Genomic DNA, 25,213 nt, shown 5'->3' with positions numbered 1-25,213 from the left:
GATGCCATCACATTTTGAAAGACCCGAACCTGGAACCAAACCGTTACAGTTACAAATAAAAGTGTAAAAAAAATAAAAATAACAAAAACCCACAAAAAAAATATATTAAAAAAAAAAAAAAAATAGTTGTCCTTTTATTGTTCTCTCTCTCTCTATTCTCTCTATTGTTCTGCTCTTTTTTACTGTATTCTATTCTGCAATGTTTTATTGTGTTTTATTGTTAACCATTTTTTTTGGTTTCAGGTACGCCATTCAGCTGCAGCGCAGATTTATTTATCTTGACAGCAACAGCGTTTGCTCCCACGATACATAAAGCCGTGACTCCAGCGCTGTGATTTCACCACCACAGTTAAAAAAAATAGCATATATGCCGAAGCATGGGGGCAGCAGGGGTGGAGGAGTGATTTGCTCCTAACTTTTGGGGTGGATGCCCCCATGCTTCGGCATATATATATTTTAGGCACAGGTTGCGTTAAAAAATGTTTTATTTTTTACTATTTTTTTTTGTATTTGCTTTGCAGGTATGGTAAGTCTTACTGTTATACTGTAATGTTACTTTGTTTTATTGTTAACCATCATTTGCTTAGCAGGTATGCCATTCAGCTGCAGCGCGGATTTATTTTTCTTGACAGCAACAGCATTTCCTCTCACAATACATAAAGCCGTGACTCCAGCACTGTCGGAGGTGATTTCACCACCACAATTAAAAACAAAATGGTGCATGTATGCCCATCATTAGAAGTGGGTGGATGAAAGGAGGTATTCTAATGGTGGGCATACCCACCGATCAATCTCTTTTTTTCCTTTCAGCCCACAGGCTTCATGAAAAAAAAGATTACAATATATGCCCAACAAGGACCAGCAATGTACTGGTATGTTGCTGGACTTTGAGTGGTTATTCCAGAATGATGCCTGTGGGTTTAGGTATCATCTTGGTATCATTCTTTTCAGCCAGTAGTTGGCTTTCATGTAAAAGCAATCCTAGTGGCTAATTAGCCTCCAGCCACTTGATTACTGGGCACTTAAACCCCCCTCCTGTCCAGACCAATTTTCAGCTTTCAGCACCGATGCACTTTGAATGACAATTACGCGGTCATGCTACACTGTACGCAAATGAAATTTTTATAATTTTTTTCCCACAAATAGAGCTTTATTTTGGTGGTATTTGATCACCTCTGTGGTTTTTTATTTTTTGTTAAAAAAAATTTAAAAAGACTGAATTTTTAAAAACTTTTTTTTTTATATATATATTTTGTTATAAAACTTTGCAAACAGGTCATTTTTCTCCTTCATTGATGTACGCTGATGAGGTGGCACTGATGGGCACCGATAGGTGGCAGTGATAGGCACTGATGGGTGGCAATAATGGGAACTGATCGGTTACACTGATCGGCAGCACTGCTAGGTGGCACTGATTGGCACCACTGGTGGGCATTGATAGGTGGCACTTGTGGGCATTGATAGGTGGCACTCATGGGCATTGATACTGTAGGTGGTACTGGTGGGCACTGGCAGGTGGTACTGGCAGGGGGTACTGGTGGGCACAGATGAGGCATAATTGCCTCTTCCTCTTTGGGACCAATGTCCCTTGCAGATAAGCTGGTGATTGGCTTTTTTTTCTCATCACACTGAAAAAAAGAACGATTACCGAGCTTTTGTTTACATCATTTGATCAGCTGTCATTGGCTGACAGCTGATCACGGGGTAAGGGGCCGGGACCGGCCCCTTACTCGGATCTGTGATCACCTGAGTCTCAGTGACTCGGTGATCACAGGGGGCGCACGCAAAGGGGAGGCCATCCTATGACGGCCTCCTGGAAATTCAGGTCCGCGCTGTGGCCGTCATTCGTCTATAGTGCGGATGGCAAGTTACTGCTTTTACAAGCAGTGGGAGGGAATGTCCCCCCCCACCGTCTTCCATGGTTTTTTCTGGCTCTCCTGTCCCAACAGGGAACCTGAGACTGCAGCCGGTGTTTCCGCCAGCTGACCATAGAGCTGATCAGAGACCAGAATGGCTCCAATCATCTCTATAGCCTAAGAAACCGAAAGCTACGAGCATTTCATGACTTCGTTGGATATAAACAGCGTCACTGGGAAAGCATTTTATCACACCGATCTTGGTGTGGTCAGATGCTTTGGGGCAGAGGAGAGATCTAGAGTCTAATAGACCCCAATTTTTTCAAAAAAAGAGTACCTGTCACTACCTATTGCTATCATAGGGGATATTTACATTTCCTGAGATAACAATAAAAATGATTTAAAAAAAATGAAAGGAACAGTTTAAAAATAAAATAAAAAAGCAAAATAAATAATTTAGCACCCCTGTCCCCCCCTGCTCTTGCGCAAAAGCGAACGCAAACGTCGGTCTGGAGTCACATGTAAACTGCAATTGCACCATACATGTGAGGTATCACCGTGAAAGTTAAAGATCGAGGGCAGTAATTTTAGCAGTAGACCTCCTCCGTAAATCTAAAGTGGTAACCTGTAAGGGCTTTTAAAGGCTTTTAACAATGTATGTAGTTTGTTGCCGCTGCACATTTGTGCACAATTTTAAAGCATGTCGTGTTTGGTATCCATGTACTCAGCCTAAGATCATCTTTTTTATTTCATCAAACATTTGGGCAATATAGTGTGTTTGAGTGCATTTCCCAAAAAAATGCGTTTGAAAAATCGCTGCGCAAATACTGTGTGAAAAAAAAATGAAACACCCACCATTTTAATCTGTAGGGCCTTTGCTTTAAAAATATATATAAAGTAATTTTCTTGCAAAAAAAAAAAAATTTTTTTCATGTAAACAAAAAGTGTCAGAAAGGGCTTTGTCTTCAAGTGGTTAGAAGAGTGATGTGTGACATAAGCTGTTGTGCATAAAATGCCAGGACAGTTCAACCCCCCCGTCCCCCCCCTCCCAAATGACCCCATTTTGGAAAGTAGACACCCCAAGCTATTTGCTGAGGGGCATGTCGAGTCCATGGAATATTTTATATTTTGACACGAGTTGCGGGAAAAAGACACTTTTTTTTTTTTTTTTTGCACAAAGTTGTCACTAAATGATATATTGCTCAAACATGCCATGGGCATATGTGAAATTACACCCCAAAATACTTTTTGCTGCTTTTCCTGAGTACGGGGATACCACATGTGTGAGACTTTTTGGGAGCCTAGCCGCGTACGGGACCCCGAAAACCAAGCACCGCCTTCTGGCTTTCTAAGGGTGTCAATTTTTGATTTCACTCTTCACTGCCTATCACAGTTTCGGAGGCCATGGAATGCAGAGATGGCACAAACCCCCCCCCCCAAATGACCCCATTTTGGAAAGTAGACACCCCAAGCTATTTGCTGAGAGGTATAGTGAGTATTTTGAAGATTTTACTTTTTGTCACAAAGTTTTGAAAATTGAAAAAAGAAAAAAAAAATCAATTTTTCTTTTCTTTCTTAATTTTCAAAAACAAATGAGAGCTGCAAAATACTCACCATACCTCTCAGCAAATAGCTTGGGGTGTCTACTTTCCAAAATGGGGTCATTTGGGGGGGGGTTGTGCTATCTTGGTATTTTATGGCCTTCAAAACTGTGATAGGTAGTGAGGAGTGAAATCAAAAATTTACGCCCTTAGAAATCCTGAAGGCGGTGATTGGTTTTTGGGGCCCTGTACATGGCTAGGCTCCCAAAAAGTCCCATACATGTGGTATCCCCGTACTCGGGAGAAGCAGCAGAATGTATTTTGGGGTGTAAATTCCACATATGCCCATGTCATGTTTGAGCAATATATCATTTAGTGACAACTGTTAAAAAAAAAAAAAAAAAAGTTTGTCATTTTCCCGCAACTTGTGGTAAAATATAAAATATTTCATGGACTCAACATGCCTCTCAGCAAATAGCTTGGGGTGTCTACTTTCCAAAATTGCGTCATTTGGCTGGGTTTTGTGCCATCTTAGCATTTTATGGCCTTCAAAACTGTGATAGGTAGTGAGGAGTGAAATCAAAAATTTACGCCCTTAGAAATCCTGAAGGCGGTGATTGGTTTTCGGGGCCCCGTACGTGGTTAGGCTCCCAAAAAGTCCCACACATGTGGTATCCCTGTACTCAGGAGAAGCAGCAAAATGTATTTTGGGGTGCAATTCGACATATAACCATGGCATGTGTAAGCAATATATCATTTAGTGACAACTTTTTGTAATTTTTTTGTCATTCAATCACTTGGGACAAAAAAAATTAAATATTCAATGGGCTCAACATGCCTCTTAGCAATTTCCTTAGGGTGTCTACTTTCCAAAATGGGGTCATTTGGGGGGGGGGGGAGGGGGGTGTATTGCCCTGCCATTTTAGCACCTCAAGAAATGAGAGTCATAAACGTAAATTCCAGAAAATGTACCCTAGTTTGTAGACGCTTTAACTTTTGCGCAAACCAATAAATATACGCTTATTGACATTTTTTTACCAAAGACATGTGGCTGAATACATTTTGGCCTAAATGTATGACTAAAATTGAGTTTATTGGATTTTTCTTATAACAAAAAGTAGAAAATATCATTTTTTTTCAAAATTTTCCGTCTTTTTCCATTTATATCGTAAAAAATAAAAATCGCAGAGGCAATCAAATACCATCAAAAGAAAGCTCTATTTGTGGGAAAAAAAGGATGCAAATTTCGTTTGGGTACAACATTGTATGACCGCGCAATTACCAATTAAAACAGCGCAGTGCCAAATTGTAAAAAGTCCTCCGGTCATTGAGCTGCCAAATGGTCCGGGGCTGAAGTGGTCAAATGTGCACTAACACACTGAAATATACTGTGTTAAACATGCACTAATGCACAACCATACTGCACAAACGAGGGGATTATTGGAGGGAAGGTTGGGACTTTATATGAAGCATGTACCAGCAAGCAGGTAGTAAGATGAACATAAAGGAATTTATTGACATAATACCAAAGCACATCCATTACAATCGCAAAAAGCATACAAGATAAAACAGGTAGGTACATGATGTAGTATAATAAACATTCATGATAATATTTGTTCATACAATTAATAGAAAGATGAACAGGGTAAAAAGTTAGATAATAGTAACTTAAGATATCACCTGAAATAAATTCCCTAGTACATCATGATTTCAAGGTAGGGTAAAATAGGGTAAAAACCAGTAATATCTGCTGGACCTAAGGCCTCGCTAGACCTGTGGGGGGGGTTGGAAAAGATAAGATTGGTAAGGACTAGATAGACGGTTAAACACGGCATTGGTGGCTCAACGCGTTTCGTGGCTTCCATGCCACTCATCAGGAGCGAGCCCGTGTAATATCTGAAAAGATATTTATAAAAAATATTGGGATAATTACATGATGCAATAGAACAAAAAACATTAGTAAAGGGGGAGCGTGGTAAACGGACCCCCAAAATTACTGTATGGGGATACTCACTGAGAGACTGTATAGTGACGGTGCAGTGGCGGGGTCCCAAGAGCCACCCAGGTGACCCCCAACTCTCATTCACCTTTTTCTAGACTTTCCTCGGTTCCTGTGCCTGCCCTGGTCGGCGTCTGCTGCCGTCTCCGTGGGGCTCCCCACCTCGGCTCCCATTGGGGGTCACCTGGATGGCTCTTGGGACCCCGCCACTGCACCGTCACTATACAGTCTCTCAGTGAGTATCCCCATACAGTAATTTTGGGGGTCCGTTTACCACGCTCCCCCTTTACTAATGTTTTTTGTTCTATTGCATCATGTAATTATCCCAATATTTTTTATAAATATCTTTTCAGATATTACACGGGCTCGCTCCTGATGAGTGGCATGGAAGCCACGAAACGCGTTGAGCCACCAATGCCGTGTTTAACCGTCTATCTAGTCCTTACCAATCTTATCTTTTCCAACCCCCCCCCACAGGTCTAGCGAGGCCTTAGGTCCAGCAGATATTACTGGTTTTTACCCTATTTTACCCTACCTTGAAATCATGATGTACTAGGGAATTTATTTCAGGTGATATCTTAAGTTACTATTATCTAACTTTTTACCCTGTTCATCTTTCTATTAATTGTATGAACAAATATTATCATGAATGTTTATTATACTACATCATGTACCTACCTGTTTTATCTTGTATGCTTTTTGCGATTGTAACGGATGTGCTTTGGTATTATGTCAATAAATTCCTCTATGTTCATCTTACTACCTGCTTGCTGGTACATGCTTCATATAAAGTCCCAACCTTCCCTCCAATAATCCCCTCGTTTGTGCTATAGATTGGGATGGAAACGCTTGACCTTACCAGGTCTTGGTTTCATTTAAAGTCCCTAGGGATGGAAATGGGTGACCTTACCAGGCCATGATTTCCTTAAAGTCCCTAATACCAATAACTCCCTTTTCTTGTATCACAACCATACTGCAGTAAACCTCCCCTAAACAAATAAACTGACGCTAATGTAAAAATGAATGGTCAGTACACTCACACTGACTGAACAATTACTAGATTCACACTAAAGTAAAAATGAATGGTCACTCACTACACTCACACTGACTGAACTATCACTAGATTCACACAAAACTGATATTCTACACCAGGGATAAGCAATTAGCGGACCTCCAGCTGTTGCAAAACTACAAGTCCCATCATGCCTCTGCCTCTGGGTGTCATGCTTGTGGCTGTCAGAGTCTTGCTAAGCCTCATGGGACTTGTAGTTCTGCAACAGCTGGAGGTTCGCTAATTGCATATCCCTGTTCTACACTGACAATATAATCAGAATAGCATACTAACTGTCTAGTAGCACTGAACAGAGCCCTGTTTTATCTCTCTCCACACAAATATCACACTACAAATGGCCGCTATTGAAAGTTTACTTTTATAGTGTGGGGTGGGACTAAGAGCAATGAGCCATGATTGGATACAGTCATCATTACTTTCTCCAATCATGCTTTGTGCCCTGATTGGGCAAAACGTTCATTTGCTCTTCAGCCAATCAGGGCTTCCAGTGCACTGTGCGGCGGCGCAGTGCATTGTGATCATTTGGCAGACCAAACAAACGGTCGAACACCCCGATGATTCAGCCAAAGTTCGACCTGAACTCATGCTTGGGCCAAACCATTCGTCCATCCCTAATGCGCACTGCAGCTCAAAAAAATCTGCTTTTGCAGGCATTTAAGCTTTTATTTCAGCTTGAAGAAGCTTGAGCTCCTTTGAGCTTTTTTGAGCATAAGGTTTTTTTTTTTGTTTTCAAACCCTCCCCACAGCTAATTTTTCCTTTTTTGTGTGTGTGTTTGAGCTTCTTTGAGCTTTTTCGAGCTGTGTCATGCTTTTTCACGCGTTTTTGGGCACTTAGGCGTCTTTTCTGCTGGAAAACTCCCCTCAAAAATGCAAGGAGGGTTCTGCCTGTAAGACCCCTTTCACACTGAGGCAGTTTTCAAGCGTTTTAGCGCTAGAAATAGTGCCTGAAAACCGCCTACTATTCTTTCAGTGTGATTTTTCACACTGTGGCGGTGCGCTTGCGAAACGTTAGGAAAAGTCCTGCAAGCAGCATCTTTGGGGCGCTTTGCGAGGGCTGTGTATAGCGTTCCCAAATGCCTTTCCCATTGAAATGAATGGCCAGTGCTTCCAAAGTGTCTGAAAAGCTCTTCAGGAAGCGCCAAAACACGGGCACTTTTAACCCCTTCTTTGCTGTTAGCAGGGGTTAAAAGCGCCCCGCTGGCGGCAGAAAACCGCCACTTAAACAGTGGTAGAGCGCCACTAAAATGAGTGGCGCTTTACCACTAATGCTCGGACGGCCCCAGCGTGAAAGGGGTCTAAGAGCATATGCCTGTAAACGCCTGATAAAGCCATAGTGTGCAGGGACACATTGGCTAACATGGAGGGGAGTTTCCAACAAGAAAAAATGAGAGCTCAAAAGCCTGTAGGAGCCGCATCTTTGAGATGCAGTGTACATGAGCCCAAACAGTACCATCTATCGCCCTAGCCTTATCCAAATCTCCCTTTTTTTTTTTTGCTGCTGAATTCTTGTTAGAGGGTGCATCCATTCATTTCCCATGGTCCCACTGTCTGAATGTAGCCACCTTCTCTGCTCACCCCCGAAATGGATTAGAGGCTATATACTATGGGATTTTTAGTGTGCACAGAGCAGTGCACATAACCATGCTTGTTCTTTTCTGAACACAGGAAGTGATGAAGAAAAGGAGAGGTTCGGGAGCTCAAAGGGGACATTACAAGGTGGCAGAAAAACACAGTAAGAAATTATTTCATGAAAAAAAGATTTTAGAACCATTAAGTAGTGGATGTGCATGAACTGAATTGAAGAATAAAGATATTGTTTAATGTCACTTTAAGCACGTTCTGTGCAGGCCTAGAAAATACACGTCAGTTGTTGGAAACTAGGCTGAATAAATATAGCCTAATGCCTAGGGTTGCCACCTCTTCTTCAAGCCAAACCCGAACACTTATGGACCTGGGACACCTTTGGGTGCCCCCAACGAGACAGCAGCCCACAGCTCCTGGGTGGAAATAGAATAGTGTGTGACTATCTTGGTTACTTGGGGAGCCACAGCCCAGTCTGAATAATGTGTCCGGGTTTCAGTTCCCCTGAAACCCGGACATATGATTCAAAACCCGGACTGTCCAGGTAAAACATGGACAGGTGGCAACCCTACTCATGCCCTTCATGAAGGAGGATTAGATCTCCATGCCCATTGTAGAGCTCTATTAAATTCAAAAGACCTGAAGGTTAGCTATAATTTCTTAGCCGATTTGTCTAGCTGTGGTAAATATGTATATATTGTTTGTATATAGGTGAGGGGGAAAATGAGTAGGAAATGCTGATGGTATGTTTATCCTTATAATAATCTTAATGTTGTGCTGGCTTATTTCTGGTCCAAGTTGGTTTATAGTGTGTGTGTGTGTGTGTGTATATACTGTATATGTATATACATATCAGTTCCGTAGGTAACTAATGTTCAGACCTTGATGAGCAATCTTATGTTTAGCAAATGAGTCATCCTGCTGACTTGCAATCCAAGCCACGTCAGCTCTCGCAAATACCACACTGAAAAAACATCTGTGACACATCAACTTCTTTATCCGTGGGAACCTATTTGCTTTGTTGGGTGGAATAACTTTCCTCTAATAAACAAGATTGTCCAATTAGTATTTATTATTTCAGGGTAAATTAATACTTTTCAGGGAGGCCTATAAGGATGAGTGTTGATCATGAGTCAATCAATTCTGATGAAGCAGTTATCAGCCTTAAAAATAAAGAATTACGAAGATTTCGGATAATGACGGAAATGCGCGCAAACCACCCTTTCCAAATGGACTAATGGTTAAATGCCCTTGTTGTGTGATAAGTCTTTGAAATGAAAATCCTATTTATAGGCATCTTAAAGTTAATTTGTCATGAAAGTTATATTGAGGCTGCCATCGCTAAACTCTTAAACAGGAACTAAAGTCTCCATGCGTATCTGTCCCAACGGTCCTACGCCGGTGTTCTGCCGAGAAAGTTCCGCTCGGCGGATAAGGACCCCCCTCTACTGCGCAGGTGCTGCGCCTGCGCAGTAGGATCCGGCGGAAATAGCCGAAGGGGAATAGGTCCAAATCAGCTGTACACGGCGCCTGTAAGAGGGCCCCTCGCGGGCTCGCTTCGCTCGCCACGCTTCGGGCACGGCCTCGCTTCGCTCTGCTCTTTTAGATTCCCCCTCTAGGTCCGCTTGGATGGTAGGGAAGGAACCTGGACCCAGAGCGCAGGTGCCGTGTACAGCTGATTGTCGATCTTGAGCTTCGGCTATCTCCGGCGGGTATTAGTAGTTCGTACTGCGCAGGCGCTGCGCCTGCGCAGTACAGGGGGGGAACTTATCCGCCGAGGGAACTTATTCGGCAAGACACCGGCATCGTCTTCTAAGTGCCAGTCTTCAGGCCCTTTTTTTTGGCTGGCAGGGGATGATGTAATTCCTGCACATGTGCAGGAGGCTGTCATCCCGGCACTTGGCGCATTTGCAGCTCAGCTTACAGAGCCAGAGGAGATGGTGAGCAGGGAAGTAGGGGGATTTTATTGCAGCAAGAGACATTGCATGTCTCTTTTGCAGTAAAAGCCTGCCTGCTCACAGTTTTTTTACAGTGGGACTTTAGTTCTGCTTTATATAAAGATACAAATTGCCTGGCTGTTATGCTGACCCTTTAACTTCAAGCCTAACTATAATCACTCCAGCGCTACAGTGTCCCAGAGCTCCCTCATCGGCCACTGACATCTATGGCTGGTCTTCCAGGTTCCAGTCTTCAGCCACTTTGATTGACAGGGCTGCAATGATGTCACTTCTGTACAAAATACTAAAATATGCACTGTGCAGCTCTGTGTACAGTGAGGACAGGCAGGTAAAAAAACTTTAGGGCAAAAGACACAGGGAGGTTGATTTACTAAAGGCAAATAAACTGTGCACTGCAAGTGGAAGCTCTGCTGATTGCTATCATCCAATCATATACAAGCAAAAATGTTGTTTTTTTCTTTTCCTTGCATGTGATTAACCACTTGCCACCCGCCATATAGCAGAATGACGGCGGCAAAGTGGTTTCAATATCCTGACTGGACGTCATATGACGTCCGCAGGATATTGAGCCGTTGCGTGCCCCCGGGGGCACGCATCGCAGCGATCGCTGTTGCGGGGTGTCAGTCTGACACCCCGCAGCACCGATCTAGGTAAAGAGTCTCTGACGGAGACTCTTTACCACGTGATCAGCCGTGTCCAATCCCGGCTGATCACGAAGTAAATAGGAAGAGCCGGTCATCGGCTTTTCCTTACTTGCGTCTGACAGACGCGAGTAGAGGAGAGCCAATCAGCTGCTCTCCTGACAGGGGGGGGGTCTGTGCTGATTGTTTATCAGCAAAGCCCCCCATCGGATCCTGCCCAGGACCACCAGGGAAGCTGCCCAGGACCACCAGGGAAGCCGCCCAGGACCACCAGGGAAACCAGCCACACTGGACCACCAGGTATGCCCCATAGACCCCCAGGGAAATACTAACCAGTGCAAAGGCAGCTGCTAATCAATGCCCAGGCAGTTGCCAATCAGTGCCCACTCCAATGCCTACCACTGCCAGTGCCACCAGGGATGCCTATCAGTGCCGCGTATCAGTGCTGTGTATCAGTGCCCATCAGTGCCACGTATCCATGCCCATCAGTGCTCAGCAGTGCCGCCTATCAGTGCCCAGCAGTGCCACCCATAAGAACCCATCTTTGCAGCCTTTTAGTGCCCATCAGTGTCACCCATGAGTGCCCATCAGTGCCGCCTATCAATGCCCATCACTGCTGCATATCAGTGCTACCCATCAGTGCCGCCTATCAGTGCCGCATATCAGTGCCCGCTCATTGCTGCCACCTCATTGCTGCCGCCTTATCAGTGCCCATTAGTGAAAGAGAAAACTTACTTATTTACAAAATTTTTAAACAGAAACAAAAGCAAAACTTTTATTTTTTTCAAAATTTTCGGTCTTTTTTTATTTGTTTAGCAAAAAATAAAAACTGCAGAGGTGATCAAATACCACCAAAAGAAAGCTCTATTTGTGGGAACAAAATGATAAAAATTTAGTTTGGGTACAGTGATGGATGACCGCGCAATTGTCATTCAAACTGCGACAGCACTGAAAGCTGAAAATTGGTCTGGGTGTCTAAGTGCCCTGTATTGAAGTGGTTAAATATTCTTTGCAAAGTGAAGCTTTACCTCATTTACTAAGCTCTGGAGCAAGTACACAGTATATTTTCCTTTAGTAAATCAACCCTATAGTATGTTTTCAGTTCAAGTTCTACTTTTAGGCTGGGTTCACACCATTGCGAATTGGATGTGGGTTCTCCACATCCAATTCGCAATAGCAGGAGATTTTTACCGGCTCTCTATGACAGTGTTTCTCAACTCCAGTCAGGAGTTGACTGGAGGCAACTAGCACTGCAGGAGGAGGGGTCTGTAGTTAAAGTGTTACTAAACCCCCAACCATAAAATCATTCTGTATATGCATTAAAACATGCTTGTTATATTCACTGTGGAACCTAAGGGGTTAATGCTCTGCATTGTGTAAAAAAGCTGTTTGATCCTGTCTTCTCTGATCCTCCCCTTCTCCCACAGTCCCCAAACAATCTCCTGATAGAACAGAGCCATGGGGACACTTTGCACATGCTCAGTTTGGTGTGTATTGCTAAAGATTTTTTTTTGGAAGAGTGCATGTGATCAGCACAGGGCAAATCAACACTGTCCAGACAGAGGGTCAGGGGTCCTGCAGCCTTATATGACAGTCAGAGCAGAATGAAACCTCCTCCTACAAGCTTTAACCAGACACTGATAGAAGTTACAAGACTGCTCAAAATGCTGATGAGAAAAGGTATTTAGCAGTTTAGATTTACTAAAACTATTGTATTTCCAGTGAATACAGGGTCCTGGGTTTAGTAACACTTTAAACGTGGATGTTCTTGTGTTTTCAGTTGAAGGGGCAGACTTTGTTAGGGGTTTCCATTTTTGTCTCGAATTTGTCAATATTCAGTGGGAATACCTGACCTTAGTGTATTGCTGATTCAACAGAACTCTGAAAACGTCTGTCCTTTGATGTGAAACAGAGCTGACATATTATGTGAACAGGAGTCATATTTACAACTGTCATTTCTGTACTAAACCTTCCATTCAGTCACATTTGGAACTTTCCAGCGAGTGTTACAACAAGCATACCATTGGTTCTGTCAGGGGGTAGACCTGATAAATAATAGCTTATGGTTAAATCGGGCCAGGCGCCAGCCCCCAGGCCCTCAATGGGATGTATTTGGTCTGCAGATGTTTGATGTGGGCTGACTCATATTGGGTGTAGTTTGTGGTAACAATATCATGCTCCAGCCCACACACATACAGCAAGCGAAACATTGTGCATATTATAAATTACTGCTTTGCTTCAGATAATGCTAACACCGTGTGCTGCAAATTAAAGTGGACCTGAAGTCCAAAGTAGACATTCACAATCCCATGGTTGGACACAAAACATTGCCAGATCTTTCCAATCATGTGTCTTAGGCAGCTAACTGTCTTCTAGTGCATTCTGGAAGATAAATATCTGCATGCTAACCTGTGATTTCCTCTTGCTTTGCTTCAAAGGAAACCATCTTTCATAAAATTCTGATTTGTCTGATCCAACATTTCTTGCTATTGGCCTTCCTAAAATGCTCAGTTTGAATGTTGTCAGTAACAAATAAGATAACAGAAATGTATGTTGTAAAACTTCTGGCCTTCCAACAACCAATTTTAAATACTTCTATATCATCTGAGAAGTATGAGTGGGTTATAAAGTCTCATAACCAGTGTTTTTTTCTGCCTTATAGTACAATGTGTTTCTCTTCTTGTCCCATGTTTGCTATCTTTGTATAATTCTACTGTTCAAAATGCAGTGGAGTTGATTTACTAAAACTGGAGATTGCAAAATCTGCTGCAGCTCTGCATAGAAACCAATCAGCCTCCAGGTTTTTTTTTGTCAAAGCTTAACCACTTGCTGACCGGGCAATAGCTAAAAAAACGGCTACAGCAGGGTCGGATAACGCGGTTGGATAACTCTGGTTACTCTAATATATCGTCCTTCCAGAATCCCGCTTCCGTGCGCCTCCTGGGGCACGCACCTGGGAACGGATTGGGGTAAAGGGCCAATGACAGAGGCCCTTTACCACGTGATCACTCCGTCCAATGACGGAATGATCACTTGTAAACAAACCGGAGCATGTTTGGTTCGGCTCCTCCCCTCTCCTCAAGCCGATCGGTACAGCATATGAGAAGAGAAGGGAACATGTGCAGCAGCGCTGTGGGCTGGATCTGTAGTGCCCACAGCGCTGATCTGTGCCCATCCCTGGCTCATTCATCCATCCATCCCTGACTCATCCATCCACATTAATGCTCAGCAATGCTCCATTCCTGACTCATCCATCCACATCCATGCCCCATCCCTGGCTCATCCATCCTCATTCATGCTCCATCCCTGGCTCATATATCCATCCCTGGCTCATCCATCCTCATTCATGCTCCATCCCTGGCTCATATATCCATCCCTGGCTCATCCATCCACATTCATGCTCAGCCATGCTCCATTCCTGACTCATCCATCCACATCAATGCCCCATCCCTGGCTCATCCATCCTCATTCATGCTCCATCCCTGGCTCATCCATCCACATTCATGCTCCATCCCTTGCTCATCCATCCTCATTCGTGCTCCATCCCTGGCTCATCCATCCACATTCATGCTCATCTATGCGCCATCCCCAGTTTATCCATGATTATCCATGCTCCATCCCTGGCTCATCTATGCTCCATCCCTGGCTCATCCATGCTCATCCATTCCCATCCATGCCGCATCAGTGCTCATCCGTGCCACATCCATGCCACATCAGTGATCATCCATGCCACATCAGTGCTCATCCGTGCCACATCCATGCCACATCAGTGCTTATCCATGCCACATCAGTGCTCATCCATGCCACATGCATGCCATTACAGTGCCCATCAGTGCCTGACAAAAGGGGTCATTTGGGGGGTATTTGTACTGTCCTGGCTTAGGGTCTCAAGAAATTAGATAGGCCATCAGTATATCAGGTGTGATCAATTTTCAATGATTGGCACCATAGCCTGTAGACTCTATAACTTTCACAAAGACCAAAGAATATGCACTTATTTTGGTTATTTTTACCAAAGATATGTAGCAGTATAAATTTTGCCCAAAATTTATGAACAAAAATTACTAATTTGCAACATTTTGTAACAGAAATGAAGAAAAATGCATTTTTTTTTACAAAATTTTCAGTCTTGTTTCATTTATAGCACAAAAAATAAAGAACCCAGCAGCGATTAACCGCTTCAGCCCGGAAGATTTGACCCCCTTCCTGACCAAAGCACTTTTTGCAATTCGGCACTGCGTCACTTTAACTGACAATTGCGCTGTCGTGCGACGTTGCACCCAAACAAAATTGACGTCCTTTTTTTCCCACAAATAGAGCTTTCTTTTGGTGGTATTTGATCCCCTCTGCGTTTTTTTTTTTTTTTTTTTGCGCTATAAACAAAAAAGAGCGACAACTTTGAAAAAAACAATATTTTTTACTTTTTGCTATAATAAATATCCCCCAAAAATATATAAAAAAACTTTTTTCCTCAGTTTAGGCCGATGTGTATTCTACATATTTTTGGTAAAAAAAATTGCAATAAGCGTATATTGATTGGTTTGCGCAAATGTTTTAGCGTCTACAAAATAGGGGATAGTTTTATGGCATTTTTATTTTAATTTTTTTTTTTACTAGTAATGGCGGCGATCTGCGATTTTTATCGGGACTGCGACATTATGGCGGACACGTCGGACAATTTTGACACAATTTTGGGACCATTGGCATTTATACAGCGATCAGTGCTATAAAAATGCATTGATTGCTGTAAAAATGTCACTGGCAGGGAAGGGGTTAACAATAGGGGGCGATCAAGGGGTTAATTGTGTTCCCTAGTGTGTGTTCTAACTTGAGGGGGGGTAGTGTAGGGGAGATACTCTTCATTCCTACTCTGTATGAACAGACGATCTGTCTCTTCTCCCCTCAGAGAACCGGAAACTGTGTTTACACACACAGATTGCGGTTCTCGGTGTGCCCCAAGCGATCGCAGGAGCCTGGCGGTCGTGACCGCCGGGCACTCGCATCGGCTCCGTGGGCGAGCAGGGGGCGCGTGCGCACCCCTAGTGGCCAAAAAAGGAAGCGACGTAAGATAACGGCAATTCGCGCAGCCGAGCCATGTTGCCGCAGTACAACTGTGGCGGCTGGTCGGCAAGCAATTAAATATCACCAAAAGTAAGCTCTATTTGTGTAAAAAATAGGACAAAAATGTCATATGGGTACAATGTTGCGTGACTGATTAATTGTCATTCAAAATGTGACAGCACTGAAAGCTGAAAATCAGTCTTGTTAGGAAGGGGGTTTAAGTGCCCAGTGGGCAAGTTGTAAAGTGATTGTAAAGGCAGAAGTTTTTTTTTTTTATCTTGAAGCATTCTATGCAATAAAATAAAAAGCCTTCTGTGTGCAGCAGCCCCCCTGAGCCTTCCTAATACTTATCTGAGGTCCCTCTAGAGCCAGCAATGTTGCACAAGACACTGGGCTGGCCGGAACACCCCTCCTCATTGGCTGAGACAGCAGCGTTGTCAATTAAAGTCAGTCAGCCAATGAGAAGAGAAAGGGGGCCGGACCAGGCCTCGGCTTCGTGTCTGAATGGACACAGGGAGCTGTGGCTCGGCTCAGGTGCTCCCATAGCAAGCTGCTTGCTGTCGGAGCACTCAACAGAAGGGAGGGACCAGGAGCACCGAAGAGGGACCCGAGAAGAGAAGGATACAGGCTTTTCTGTGTAAAACCACTGCACAGGGTAGGTCAGTATAATGTGTTTGTTATTTTTAACTAAAAAACAACGAGACTTTACAATCACTTTAAGTGAACAAGCTGAAGTTAGAAGCTTGATGGCTACCACGCACAGCTACACCAGATTTTGCACTCTCCAGTTTAATAAATACTGTAAACCCCAGTGTGCCTGAAGGAATTTATTCAGGCGTATATCACTATTGTTCCCAACCAAGGGAAAGACCCCATTTTACAAGAAAGCTTTAACCTGATTTATGTTCTTAACCCACACAAAATATTTTCTAAAATTCTTGCTTCATGTTTAAAGGTGTTGTACAGGCAAAATGTTTTTTTTATCTTAATGCATTCTATGCATTAAGATAAAAAGGCTTCTGTGTGCAGCAGCCCCTCTAATACTTACCTGAGCCCCATCTCTATCCAGTGATGTCTAGGAGTCCCTCGGCTGTCCAGGACTCTCCCTCCTGATTACAACCTTTGGCTCCCACTGCTGTCAATCAAAGTTACTTAGCCAATCAGGAGAGAGAGAGGGTGGGGCCAAACTGTAGCTCTGTGTCTCAATGGATACAAGCTGCTTGCTGTGGGGGGCACCTGACAGGAGGGAGGGGCCAGAAGCAGCGAAGAGGGACCCAAGAAGAGGAGGATCTAGGCTGCCCTGTGCAAATCCATTGCACAGAGCAGGTAAGTATAACATGTTTGTTATTTATTTTTTTAAACAAGACTTTACATTTACTTTAATGTCAGTGATCTCCCACCTAATTTATTCCAGGACAACAATTGATAGATAATGCTATGGGAATAATCTATATCATAGTTCATGGTAAAACCAAACACACTGGCCTAATGTTGCTGAACTTGGTGAACTCCATTCACATTAGCGCGTCTCCAAAGTCGCATGATTTCCAGTGTGACTTTGGAGTGTGCTTTTGATGTGACTTTTGATGCGACTTTTGATGCGACTTTACATTCTCTGGACCAAAGTCGCACCAAAACTCACACCAACGTAATGCAGGCACCTTTTCAAATTCACACCGAATTGAACAGGTGCCATTAAAAAGAATGGGAGGCAACTTTAATGTCCAAAGTCAGTATGTGCAGCTGCTGGCTTTTAATTTTTGTAGCGGTGGGCGGACCTCCGCTTTAAAAGAGAAGTATGTTTTTTTTTTTTCTATTTACCCATCATACTTACCTAGGTGGATGCAGCATCAGTCTGATGTCCCCCGACGCCTGAGAACTGAGCGATCAAACATCGCTGATGGCTCGGTTCTTACAGATCCCTGAGCAGAAAGCTGCTGCCTGTCCATCAGCAGCTCTCCTCTCTGCTCCTCCACTCTCACTGGAGCGCTGAGCTGTTTAGTGATCAGATCGGTTGTCTCTTAGGGGCTCGCTGAAAGGCTGAGACAGGCATCAGTCCAGGCACCTGGTGGATCCAGACTTTATTGTCAGGATGATGTGGTGCCTGGACTGATTCCAGTGACATCAGCAGAGAGCAGACTTCAGACCACTCTCTACTGAAAAATGGGTCACAGAAGTGCAAAACGAATTACACTCCTGTGACCCATAGGAGAAGCCCAGCCAAACAAGCGCTGGACTTTTCCTTTAAGAGAGAGAGGGAGGTGGGGGGGGGGGGAGAAAAGGGGAGAGGAAGGGAGAAAGGGGGAGAGAGAAAATGGGAGAGGAAGGGAGAAAGGGGGAGAGGAGGAGAGTGAGATATAGAGGGGAGAGAGGGAATGGGTAAAAGAGGGGAGGGCTGGAGAGGGAAGGAGAGAGAGGGGAGAGAGAGGGAAGTCAGAGAGGAGGGAGAGAGAGAGAGAATGGGGGGGGGGGTGAGGGAAGGAAGGAGAAGAGAAAAATAGAGGAAGGGGAGAGAGAAGGGATGGGGAGAGAAGGAAGGGGGGGTGGAGAGATATTGGGGAAGGGGGAGAGAAGGCAGTGGAGGAGGGAAGAGAGAGAGAAGGGGGAAGGAAGAGAGAGGGGAAGAAAAGAGGATGGGGAGAGAGAGGAGAGGGAGGGATAAAAGGGAAGTGAGAGAGAGGGAAGTCAGAGAAGGGGGGGGGGAGTGAGGGAAGGAAGGAGAAGACAAAAATAGAGGGAAGGGAGAGAGTGAGGATGGGGAGAGAAGGAAGTGGAGGAGGGAAGGGAGAGAGAAGGGGGAAGGAAGAGAGGGAATTAAAAGAGAAGAAAAGGGGAAGAGAGATGGGAGGGAGAGAAAGGAAAGGGGGAGAGAGGGAATGGAGAGAGAAGAATGGGGGAGGGGAGGGAGAGATAGAGGTTGTAAGAGAGAGACAGGGCTGGGAGAGATAGAGGGGAAGGGGGGGAGAGGGATGCCAGGATGGGGTGGAAAAATCCAAATGCCCAGCCACTTGCTGGGGATTCTGATTTGTAACCCCTTTCCACTGCCTATACACACTAGTGTTTAACCACTTCAGCCGGAAGATTTTACCCCCTTCATGAACAGGCCATTTTTGGCTATTTGACACTGTGCTACTTAAATTTGTGATTGTGTGGTCACGCTGTACACAAATGAAATTTATACCATTTTTTCCACACAAATAGAGCTTTCTTTCGGTGGTATTTGATCAGCACTGGGTTTTTTATTTTTTGCGATACAAATGAAAAAAAAATAATAATAATTTGAAAAAAAAATAACTATTTTTTACTTTCTGCTATAAAACATATCCAATAAAAAATAAAATGTCTTCATAGCTTTTGGCCAAAATGTATTCTGCTACGTTTTTGATAAAAAAAAATCCCGATAAGTGTATATTGAATGGTTTGCGTGAACGTTATAGCGCCTACAAACTATGGTATATACTGTAATTTTTTTCATACTACCAATGGTGGCGATTAACGACTTACAATGGGACTGCGATATTGTGGCGAACAATCTTACACTGACAGTGGGGGGGGGGACTGACTAACTGCCATTGACATCACCAGTGATATTAATACAGTCATCAGTGCTAATACTATACACTGTCAATGTACTAATGACAATCAAAGTGGGAGCCGGGCAGAGGGTGCGCATGTGCTCACCCTAAACTCGGAAGCAGGCGACATACGGGTACATCGCTTTCCCTACGGCAGCTGCTTGCCAGCAGTACATTGCGGGTGGGCGGTCCACAAGTGGTTAAAGTGTTACTAAGCAACAGTAAAATCATTCTGTATAGGCGGTAAAGCATGCTTGTTACACTGCGGAGCCTAAATGTTTAATCCTCTGCATTGTGTAAAAAGGCTGTTTGATCCTGTCTTCTCTAATCCTTCCCTTCTTCCACAGTCCCCAATCTATCTGCTGATAGAACAGAGCCTTGAGGGCAAGCTGCACATGCTTAGTTTAGTGTGTATTGCTAGTTTTTTTATTTTTCTTGTTAGAGTGCATATGATTAGCCAGGACCTAGGGGTCCTGCCGCCCCATAGGACAATCAGGGGAGAATGACAACAACTCCTACAAGCTTTAACCAGACACTGATAGAAGTCACAAGACTGCTCTAACTGCTGATGAGAAAAGGTATTTAGCAGTTTATATTTACTAAAATAATAGCATTTCCATGCTCTGTGTACTGTGGGAGACCAGATATAGTGAATGCAGGGTACTGGGTTTAGTAACACTTTAAGCTGGGAACATGCTTCCAGCACAGAGACCAGACTTTGCTCTCACCAAAAGCCCCAGGTCTCATATTAACAATTGGGAACCAGGACTCTCAATTCCCCGTCACTAGATCTTTATGATAGCCTCTAATTGGCTATCATAGTGATTGGTCACTGTGCAGCCCTGCACTATTTTTTCTTCTTCTCTGAATGGAGAGAACGCTACATTGTATTTTTTTTCTCCTTGCCAGGGAAGAAATATGTAAAACATACAAAAGTATGTAAAATAGTTAATTTAAAAAAAATAGCTAAATACAGGCTTGATCTGAGTCAGGGTTAGTGTAAGGGGCAGTGGCGGCCTGTCCATTAGGGGTGCCGCCCCGCCTAATTCATGCGCCCAGCCCCTAATCTACATGCAGGGCACCGGACACATGAATTTCAGTACTTTTTTTTTTAAGCACGATTAGAGCTTGAGGCTCTAATTGGCTTAAAAAAAAGGGGGGGTTCGGGGCGCAGAGCACTGCGTCCTGAGCCCACCCAGTTGTGTGAAAATAGCGAATTAATATTCGCTATTGTCTTCCTGATGCTCCTCCCTGTCAATCAGGAAGCGGGTCCTGAGACCCAATTGGGCAGGGAGTCTTAGGACTCCCTGGCCAATGAGGGGTGGGCACTGGTCGCCGCTGCCCCCCCCCAACCAGCCATCACTGGTAAGAGGTCAACAGTGTAAGGTGTCAATTGCAGGTCACCTGTGTAGATAATAATCCTTTTGCCACCCTGTGTACAGGACAGGTAAATCATAAATGTTATTTTGCTTGGGCTGCAACTAAATATTCCAGATTGTATTCTGCACACAAGGCCAGAAGCTGCCATGTGGATGGTTTCCATACCCTTGTACTGTGAAGTTATTGTACCACGTTGGCTGTGTACACAATTTTGCTCTAAGGGTACGCCTACACGAGCACGCTGTATATACCTACCTGCACGGCCTCTAATTCACACAACACTTTTGTTAACAACGCGAGTACAATAATTCCACTACGGGAACTTTAAATCATTATCTCATTTTATCCAATCACAGCAGCCTCCATTCACAGGCAGCGACCAATCACAGCGCCGCCTCTCGGAGCGACAGCGTTACTCTTCTTATACCAGGCGGAGCTACAGGCTACTGATACTTTCATGGAATAAGCCAATGGACAGCAGCTTTATTTCAAACAGCTCGGGAGTCGCGCTTTGCTACACGGACTGTGATTGGACGCTAGCGGTTTGCGTCATTTCCGTTGTCAAGTGCGCAGCGATGGAGAGCCGGGGTTGGTAGGCGAGAGAGGCCTCCCGGTGTATCGCGAACTACCCCGGGGCATGAGCTCGACTTGAGGAGGCCCCGGCAGTCGTGTACAGAGGTAGGGAGGGGGTTGGTGAGGCCGCGGCTTGGGTCGGTTGTGTGTTGGTAGCAGACAAGGGGGAGGTGGGGGGTTGCTAATCTCTTTTTAGGTAGGGGGGGAGTGGGGTCAGGTGAGCGGAGGACAATGGTTGGTGCAGGGATTTGTTCTGATCCTCCAGGACTGGTGGAAGGAGATGTAATAGTCTGCTGGGTGGCTGTATGCAGGGATGGCTTTGTCTGCACACCTCGGCTGGGGGCAGGTGTATTGGAGTCACCTTGGATCACACACTGCTGGAGCATGCTGTATTAATGATCACAGGCAATCCTAGCTTATTGTCTTCTAGGACTGCACAGACCTTGTGAGACCTCTCATAGACTCCTGCAGGATGCAACATCTGCTGAAGAAACCCAACTTCTCATTTTGTCAATCGGTTCTCCCTCATATGGGTTTTACAGAGGTTTCCCCGCTTGGATTGACAAGTGCCAGGTTTACAAATACACTTTTGCAGTCGATTCCTTCATTAATCCTGAGCGGTGTGATCGGGCAGTGTGACACCTCCAGTCTTTGTATAAGATTAGCCTTGTGTACCCAATGTGCAGGACAAGAGACCCATCAAAGAACCTCATCCCATTATCTGACTGCATGCCCCTAGCCATAACATATGTCTGCGCCCATAATTAGTGTATAAAGCAACCTGTTTAACACGGAGGAGCCCTTGAAATAACTTTCTGATTGTAGTTGCTGTACTGTAAGGCCTGAGCCGTCAGGTTTTTCTAAATGCATTCTGCAAGGGCTCAAAGAAAACAATGGTTCTCTATGTGCCCTGTTCACACGACAGCATGCATCATTTTTTTGCGCAGGAATTTGCAACATTTATGCTGTTTTCTGCAGGGAAAAAATTCATCTGACATCAGCATTGATGTGAACTGACATGCATAAAAACTCATGTCAAACCTGCATAAAAATCTCACAGAAACGTGCATGCAGTCTGTGAAACTGATTAAGGCCCCGTTCACACCACGGTGCAGGTCAGTTTTTCTGCAAGGGCACAAAAAAAATATATATATTCTCTATGTGCCCTGTTCACACCACAACATGAAGATTTTTTTTTTTCTGCGCATGAATCTGCACTATGTATGCAGTTTTCTGCATGGGGAGGGGGCGGTATGAAACCAACATTGGTGTGAACAGGGCACATAACTGACGTGCATTAAAAACTCACTGAAGCATGTATATCAACTGATGTCTCTGCAAGTCAAATCTGTGGTTTTCCCATCAGTTTTCATGCACGTATGGTGTAAACGAGCCCTGACCCTTTCCTGCCCTCCCTGGTGTTTAAATCATTCTGAATGTGGGGGTTGAGATTGACTGACTGATCACTTTAAAGTGGTGTTTTCCGGCCGAAATTATACTTTTTAAATAAAAATACCCCTATAATACACAAGCTTAATGTATTCTAGTAAAGTTAGTCTGTAAACTAAAGTCTTTTTTGTTAGTTTATAGCAGTAGTTTGTTATTTTATAAACTTACAGCAGGCCGTGGCCATCTTAAGTGTGGGTATCTGAAGCCAGACTGTATTTCTTCCTGGATCTCATCCTTGCAGATCTCGCACATGCTCAGTGCAGCACAAGCAGTGTAATAGGTTTCAGGTCAGGTTTCCATAGCAACGGCAGTGTCAGAGGAAGTTGCCGCCCCTTCTCAGAAGGCATTGCAAACAGGAAATGATGCGATGGGCCATGGCCAGGGAGGAGGAAGTGAAAAATGAATACAGCAGATATACAGTAGGTGCTGAGAAAAAAAATATCCAATTTGTTTACAGTGCACAGTTTAGTGAGGGATGCTGAAGAGTTGTAAACGTGGGTGGAACTCCACTTTAATTGGATGCCACAGTGGTCATGTAATTGGGAGCTGGTCCTGCTTGGGGGGGAAAAAAAACATTTTCATAGTTTGTTATAAAAAGCACTGATAGGCTGCACTGGTAGGTGGCACAGGTGGGCACTGCTTAGCAGTACTGATGGCCACTGGTAGGTGGCAAAGGTGGGCCCTGCTTAGCAGTACTGGTGGGCATTGCTTAGCAGCAGAGGCTGTCAGTGTGTGAGACTAATGTCCCTTTTACAGAAGCCGGTAATTGGCTTGTTTTTTTTTTTTTTTGTTTTTTTCTCCTCAAGGTGTCATCATGAGGGGGGAAAAAAAACCAATTACGGCTTCTGTTTACATTAGGTGATCAGCTGTCATTGGCTGACAGCTGATCATGTGGTAAAGAGGAACTGCAGTCTGCTCACATAATTTTGTAATAAAAACATTTTTGCCATTCTGAGGCTTCCCTCCAACCACTTTGCATATTTTATATACAGTTGTGCTCATAAGTTTACATACCCTGGCAGAATTTATAATTTATTGGCCATTTTTCAGACAATATGGATGATAACACAAAAACATTTCTTTCACTCATGGTTAGTATTTGGCTGAAGCCATTTATTATCAATCAACTGTGTTTTACTCTTTTTTTAAATCACAATGGCAACAGAAACTACCCAAATGACCCTGATCAAAAGTTTACATACCCTAGTTCATAGCCTCCCTGACGGTATTCCTGAGTGTGGCTCGGGGTTAAATTTCAGTACCGTTAGCAGTAACCCCGAGCCACACTCTGGATTACATCTCAGGATCCTGGTGCAGGTTACTTACCTTTTCCACAGGATCCTGCGATGTCCCCCCTACGCTGTCTGCGGGCTCCGTCCTCTGCCTGAAGCCTCTGTGCCAGGCTCCGTTCCCTGCGAGCGTCGCAACGCGTGGGGGCGGAGCTTGGTGGCAAATTTTAAAAAATGTAAAAATCATAACACATACAGTACTGTAATCTGTATGAAATCATTTCACTTCCCTTTTGTCCCCAGTGCTTCGGCCCATGCCCTGCATGCAGTTTTATATGATATATACTGTTCTTTCTGCCTGGAAACTTGAGATTGTCCATAGCAACCAAAAAGTGTCCCTTTACATCAAAAGTGACTTTAGACCAGCTAGAAAACAGCGATAGTAAATTAGAAGACTTGCAGAATTGAGCGATAGTGAATCGTGGGGAAATTTATTTTATTATTATTATATTATTATTTTTAAATCATTTTATATTTATTATATTATAATTTGATTTTGTGTTTCAAACTTCATCATACCCGGGATATCTACTAGACTCTTGGTGGACAAATCTAAGTATGTTATTGCTAAGAGTACAATATAAAACGCCAAATTTCTATGCAAAATAATTGTACCGCTTTGAGACGCAAAAATCTGAAATAATCATACCGCCAGGGAGGTTAATACCGTGTATGGCCCCCTTTAACATCAATGACAGTTTGAAGTCTTTTGTGGTATTTGTGGATGAGGCTCTTTATCTTCTCAGATGGTAAAGCTGCCCATTCCTCTTGGCAAAAAGCCTCCAGTTCCTGTAAATTCTTGGGCTGTCTTGCATGAACTGCATGTTTTTAAGATCTCCCCAGAGTGGCTCAATGATATTGAGGTCAGGAGACTGAGATGGCCACTCCAGAATCTTCACTTTATTCTGCTGTAGCCAATGACAGGTCTACTTGGCCTTGTGTTTTGGATCATTGTCATGTTGGAATGTCCAAGTACATCCCATGCGCAGCTTCCTGGTTGATGAATGCAAATGTTCCTCCAGTATTTTTTTGATAGCATACATACATCTTGCCCACAGTTTTAACCAAATTTCCTGTGCCTTTGTAGCTCACACATCTCCAAAACATCAGCGATCCACCTCCGTACCTTTTCATCATAGGCCTTGTTGACTCCTCTCCAAATGTAGTGTTTATGGTTGTGGCCAAAAAGCTTAATTTTGATCTCATCACTCCAAATTAATTTGTGCCAGAAGGTTTGA

The 25,213-nt window shown here is 43.9% G+C and overlaps 1 protein-coding gene across 2 annotated transcripts in view; it reads left to right on the top strand.

Annotated features, from left to right (window-relative positions):
* The first annotated feature begins 21,132 nt into the window (after positions 1 to 21,132).
* The window catches only part of STK40 (serine/threonine kinase 40), a 75,799-nt gene continuing 71,718 nt past the window's right edge, over positions 21,133 to 25,213 (top strand). The window contains exon 1 of one of the 2 annotated variants that reach the window (XM_073615627.1): positions 21,133 to 21,342. The gene's annotated coding sequence lies outside the window, so the exon portion shown is untranslated. The remainder of the gene's footprint in view (positions 21,343 to 25,213) is intronic. The other variant, XM_073615626.1, reaches the window with a different exon arrangement.

This window comes from Aquarana catesbeiana, linkage group LG02 (genome assembly GCF_042186555.1).
Source record: "Aquarana catesbeiana isolate 2022-GZ linkage group LG02, ASM4218655v1, whole genome shotgun sequence".
NCBI lineage: Eukaryota > Metazoa > Chordata > Amphibia > Anura > Ranidae > Aquarana > Aquarana catesbeiana.
Note: the sequence above shows the minus strand (reverse complement) of the source record. Positions and strands in the feature narration are given on the sequence as shown.